The following is a 6,676-nucleotide window of genomic DNA, read 5'->3' on the forward strand; positions in this document are numbered from 1 at the left end:
TGGGGGAGGGGCCTGTTGCTGTGGTTTCCAAATGTCTTTGCCGGAGGCGGAATTGCCCCGCCCTTGTCAGTCCGGGCTAAGGAAGCTGCTCCGGTTTGTTCTCAGGAGCTTTAGTTCCCTGCAAGCTCTCGGTACAGCTTTGGAGGACCAGGGCAGAAATGGTGGCCTCCCAATCTCCACCCGGAGGAGCTGAGAACTCGGGGCCCCGCTCCTCAGTGCGTCCCCAGAGAAAAGCAGTCACTCCCGTGTCCCCGGTCTCCGGCCGCACTCCGTGCTCACCCGGCCTGTGATCGAGCGTTGCTATCTCTGGCACCCGACCCCGCACGGAGTCTCCAAACCCAGCAGATCCCTGCAGTGCATTCCCGCACCGTTCCTCCCCGGGAAGGAAGGGGAGTCTCCCCGGATCTGCTGCTTGTTGGGTCCCTGCTGGGGGAGCCCTGCCCCGACTGGGCCGCAGATCACAGTTTATGGCAACCCCGAGCTGAGAGCCCGCGACTCTGCTCCGTCTCTGCAGCCGGCTTCCCCGCTCTGATACCTGGGAGCTCTGGCGCACTCAGGCACCCCCGGTCTCTCCGCGACCCCAAGGGTCCTGAGACCACACTGTCCCGGGAGGATTCCACCCCCCGCTTAGCCACTGCAGCGACGTCCCTCCGCCGAGCCAACTTCTAAAAGGTCCGATTTTGTGCTCCGCGGCTCTATCACTTGCCAGAAGAGGCCGGCGGGGGCCCCTCCCCCGCCGTCTATCCTCCCGAATATCACCTCGGATTCACTTCTCCGCACGCCCTACCTTCCAGTAAGTGGTCGCTTCTCTGTTCAGAGAGTTGTTGCTACTCTCCTGTTCGATCTCCTGTTGAGTTCGTAGGTGTTCAGAATGGTTTGATCCCTATTCAGCTGAATTCCTGAGACCAGACGAAATCTAGGTCTCCTACTCCTCCGCCATCTTGCTCCGCCCCCCAATTGTCCATCTGTTAAGACAACTGTTTATTGTTCCACTGCTCTTAGATGATTTGCTCTCTCTCTCTCTTTCTTCCCCCCTTTTTTTTCTTCCTGTATTTCAGTTTTGGTTATTTCTAAAAGCCTATCTTCAAGTTCATTAATTCTTTCCTTGGTTGCATTAATTCTACTAAGATGTCTGTTAAAATCATTTTTTATCAAGGTTACTTTTTTTCCCCATTTCTAGCATTTCCATTTGATCCTCTAATGATAACTTGCATTTAGAATGAGAGTTTGTCAGTGGACTTTTTTTTCCACTGTCAGCTCTAACCTTACTCTTTTTTTTTTATTATGTTCAGTTAGCCACCATACAATACATCATTAGTTTTTGATGTAGTGTTCAATGATTCATTAGTGGTGTATAACACCCAGTGTTCATCACAGCACGTGCCCTCCTTAATACTCATCACACAGCTACCCCATCTCCCCAACCCCCTCCTCTCTGAACCTCTGAAACCCTATGTGTTTCCCAGAGTCCATAGTCTTTCATGGTTTGTCTCCCTCTCTGATTTCTTCCCATTCAGTTTTCCCTCTCTACCCTTGTTGTTCTCCACATTATTACTTATGTTCTACATATGAGTGAAACCATATGATAATTGTCTTTCTTGGCTTCACTTATTTCACTTAGCATAATCCCCTCCAGTTCCATCCATGTCAGTGCAAATGGTGGGTATTCATTCTTTCTGATGGCTGAGTAATATTCCATTGTATATATGAACCACATCTTCTTGATCCATTCATCTGTTGAAGGGCATCTCGGCTCTTTCCACAGTTTGGATGTTGTGGACATTGCTGCTATGAACATTGGGGTGCATGTGCCCCTTCTTTTCACTACATCTGTATCTTTGAGATAAATACTTAGTAGTGCAATTGCTGGGTCATAGGGTAGCTTTATTTTTAACTTTGAGGAACCTCTAAACTGTTTTCCAAAGTGGCTGTACCAGCTTGCATTAAGATTTGCCTTTGTAGGGGCGCCTGGGTGTCTCGGTCGTTAAGCGTCTGCCTTTGGCTTAGGTCATGATCCCAGGGTCCTGGGATTGAGCCCCGCATCGGGCTCCCTGCTCTGCAGGAAGCCTGCTTCTCCCTCTCCCACTCCCCCTGCTTGTGTTCCCTCTCTCGCTGTGTCTCTCTCTGTCAAATAAATAAAATCTTTAAAAAAAAAAGATTTCCCTTTGTAGGGGCACCTGGGTGGCTCAGTTGTTAAGCATCTCCTTTCGGCTCAGGTCATGGTACCAGGGTCCTGGGATCAAGCCCCACGTCGGGCTTCCTGCTCAGCTGGGAAGCCGGCTTCTCCCTCTCCCACTCCCCCTGCTTGTGTTCCCTCTCTCACTGTCTCTCTCTCTCTGTGTCAAATAAATAAATAAAATCTTAAAAGAAAGAGTTCCCTTTGTATTGTGCCTCAGAGAGGTATCTGTCTTGCATATTACTTATTTTTCAATGCTTTTTTAGTCTTGTAGAGGTTTGGAGTGGGATGCATTCATTGTTTTTATTAAGACACAGTATTAAGCAAGCACTTTGTCCCTGGTATGTATGGACACCCTTATTGGTGTCTCTCTCCTGGCATAGGTCTGAATCCAGAACCTATTCTTGCCCTTCTATACTATTCCTCCCTCCTTTCCCCTTCTAGATGCAATCAGATTTCACTAGTACCCTGAGGATGACTTTGTCCCTTCTACCACAAATTATGGTTATCATTTGGTGGAGAAGGTAAGAAAGTGGAATCCAGGTGGAGTTTCTTGTCCTTCCTGCAGTGTCTACTGTCACTATCCCTCATGTATGAGACACAAGGAAGAATTTATCAGGACTCTCCCAATCTAGTCTGTGATCACCAAGTGGGGTCTGTGAAGAAAAAGCATGAGAAATAATGTGGACTCTCTGTATTTGTAACCAACATGAGTCTCACAGTATCGAATAAATAGTTTACTGAACTCCACCTATTTGCCAATCATTCCATGTGAACTATTTTTACTACTGTCCCATTGAATCTTGCCCAAATAATCCAGTGCTTAGATCTCATCTCCCCCAGAAAGTGCCTGTCTCTATCTAGATTCTGGGATTCTTGATTGTCTTAAGATGTCAGTACTAAGATGGATTGAAGAAAAGTTGTGAACTTGCTGTTGGTCCAGCTTCTTTCACTTTAAAGTCAAGAGTAATTCTCTCCCTCTCTTTCATATCTAAATGAAAAACAGAAGTGCCACTCTTAATAATTTTTATTCTTAGTTTTTAAAACATAGTCTCATTGCTTCCAAATTTTAATCAGATGTTCCTAGGCTTTTTGCTATGCTGGCATATCTCCTCCTCTTTCTAAGGTACCAACTATCAATAAGCCTCATATATTTGTTCTTTCTGGATATCACCACCTATATGAGCCAGCAGCAATATCAAAAGCAAAACAATAATCTCTTCCTTCCCATATAGGTGTCTATTTTCCCAATATATTTATTTTCTAAAATTAAAAGAAAAAAAGGAAAAACTATATATACTGTATCTTAAAACATGTTATAGTTCAAATTTTATCTAGCTATGATCTTTTTTTGGAAAATGAATCCAAATGCAAATAAGATTGTTGATGTCTACAATGCTAGCTTACTAAAGGATGTTTGTGATGCTATGAGTTTAGCATTGTCTACAAAACTAAAACTTTTTTATCTTTTCATATTGCTTACAAGAATGTATTTCCTGGATTCTGGATTTTGATAATGAATATACAGAAAAAAAAAGTAGAAGCTGCAAAATCAGGTAATTACCAGTTGTGCAATTTTGGGTAACTAATTCAACTATTCTCAGACTCAGTTATTATAATAGTTATTGTAATTCCAATTTAGCGTGGGTTGCAGTATCAGGTAAAATGCTATGATCAAAATGAAATGGAATCAAACTTTTCTTTGCTTCAAAATGAATTAAGTGTATTGCTGAGTCACACAGTAAGTTCTCAACTCAAATACCAGTATTCTGGAGCTGGCTCACACATGCTCACGAGATCTGATTGTTAAATTTTCAGGAATTTTGTAAACTGGTACTGCAATTATTAGAAGCTTAAAATTGTCTCATGATAGAAGTGCTTATACAAGAAAATGCTACAAATCAAAGGTCTTTTTCCTCTATTAGAGAACCACTTTACCAGCAAACCATTGCATATGCTTGGGCAACTGAGGCATATGAAACCCATAAAACCTCAGATGGATTAAACTGAGCTCTCCATCTAACAGCTTGTTCATGATCAGAAAAAATAGATCAGTTGGTTGACAAGTAAAAATAATGATGGGTCATTAGTCCATCTTATTCACTGTATAATAGCAACATTCATAGATGTATGACAAAGTAAGGCAGTCTGGCTTTTTCTTCTCTGATGTTACTAAGCAACTTCGGGTAAACCTGCATTTACAAGTAATAAAAGAAGCACAAAAATTTACAAAGCTATCTTGTTAATGTAAATTAACTAAAAACTGAAGATGTACAGAATAAGGGTACAATTATAAGTGTAGAATGTTGTGAAGTGTTAGACATCATAATTTTTCTGTAAGAGAAATTTTAATTTCCAATTTTGACAACTTCAGTGTTTTTAATTTTATTCTAAAGTAAATAATGCTATTTATTTATTTATTTATTTCTAATATACTTGACATACATTACCCTGTTAGCTTCAGGTATACATCATAATGATTCAATATTTCTATACATTATGAAATGATCCTCATAAATCTAGTTACCATCTGTCATTACACAAAGTTAGTACAATATTATTGACTATGTCCCCCATGTTGTACATTACATCCCCATGATTATGTTATTTTATAACTAGAATTTTGTACCTCTCAATCCTTTTCATCTATTTTACCTACTCTTTAATTTTAACAGATTTTTATTGAATTTCAGGAAAAGAATCCTCAAATTATCTTTTTCTCTTAAAAGAAAGGTTTGTTTGTTCTTACAATATAAACTTAGTACCACAGTCATTATAGAACATTTGGAAGTAGTAAAGTAGCAGAAAAATACATCACCCAGCTTTCACCCATAAAGATAACCACTGCTAGTATTTCAGTTTGTTATATTCCAAATTTTGCTTTATTTTTTCTCTTTTATTTTGAGCTTATATTTTTTCCACTCTTTGCATTACATATACTTATAATCATATGACATGTAACATATATACATATACACTTATGTACATAGTTTTGAAGTGAGTTCATATTACAAAAGTAATATATTCTAGTGTAGAAAACACAGAAGAGTACATTAAGGAGAAGTACATTAAAATAAGGAAAATATAACCTAAATTATGTTAATTATATTAACAAGATTTTAGGAAAATGCACCAAAGTGTTAACAGGGTTTATTTCTGTGTGGTGGTGATTTTTAGTCTTCTTAAAATCCATAACATAAAAATGCATTAACATAATTGAGAATAAATTGTATATACAGATACTTAGGCATAGTAATCATAAACATTCACAGGTATTTGGTGAAAAATAGTGAAAGAAGTCTTGTTACAGTTAACAGCTACCATTTGCAAATTGTTCCTCTTGCCCAATTAAAAAACAAGCTATTTAATATGTTTCTATAATGCAGAAAAATCACTTCTCAAGTATCTTGATAATGAAAATGGTTACTATATTCCTATGCAATTTTACTTTTGTGGAGTATTAAAAACAAGTTTCTTGTTTACAAATTTTCCTGGCAGAATGCAAATGTAGCAATGATTGTTAACAAATATTAGAGCAAAATACTACTTCTTGTTTTTAGTGGTCAAAAACACACACAGAGATTTTAAGTGCTTACTGGGTGAATATTTTAAAGTAACTCACTTTCGAAGATAGAAAAATCAATTCCAAATACAAATGGAATATCCTGTATGCCACGCACAGCTTAGGGCAAAGGCTACTCAATTCTCTTGGCAATTTTGTGACCAGCTAAGCACATTATGCTGCACATTTTTATTTTCCTTGGTCACCTTCTGTGGTAGGCAGAATTCTAAGATGGCCCAGACACATTCTTGCCGTTAGGTATACACATACCTTCCTCGTTTTACTCAATGGGACACTAATCTAAATACTGCTAGAAAGGGATTTTGCAGATGTAATTAAGGTCCCAAATCAGTTGACCTTAAGATAGGGAGATGATCCAGGTGAGCTTAACCTAATTAAATTAGCTCATTAAAAAGAGAGAGCATTCTCCAGCTTGTGAAATAAGAGGGTGCAACTGGGTCTGCTGGGAACAAAGCAAATATCCATGTTGTTATCTATTTATGGGTGCCACATAAGTACTATGAGAGTCCTCTAAGTATGTAGAGTAATCCCTATGACAACTAAAAGGAAAACAGAAGCCTCAGTCCTACAATCATAAGGAACTGAATTCTGTCAACCAGTGAGCTTGGGATAGGACTCTGAGCCAAAATTAGAACTGCAGTTTCTACTGATGCCTTGATTTCAGTTGGTGAGACCCTGAGCAAACTACCAATCCATATCATGCCCAGACTTCTGACCTACAAAAACTGAGATTTAAAAAAGAGAAAGTTGGGCTGGACTTCCTTGAAAATCCTTTTAGAAATGGAGAAAATTCAACAGGCATGCTTTTTTTTTTTTTTTTTTTTTTTACTACTCTCCCTTCTTCTTTCTTCCAGGCTAAAACTTAGTTGCACTATATTTTTGGCAGGGGATTTGGAAAGAAGTAGCTATCTTACAAG

The sequence above is a fragment of the Callorhinus ursinus genome, unplaced genomic scaffold (genome assembly GCF_003265705.2).
Source record: "Callorhinus ursinus isolate GAN/ISIS: 27379988/994484 unplaced genomic scaffold, GSC_fseal_2.0 scaffold67, whole genome shotgun sequence".
Classification (NCBI taxonomy): domain Eukaryota; kingdom Metazoa; phylum Chordata; class Mammalia; order Carnivora; family Otariidae; genus Callorhinus; species Callorhinus ursinus.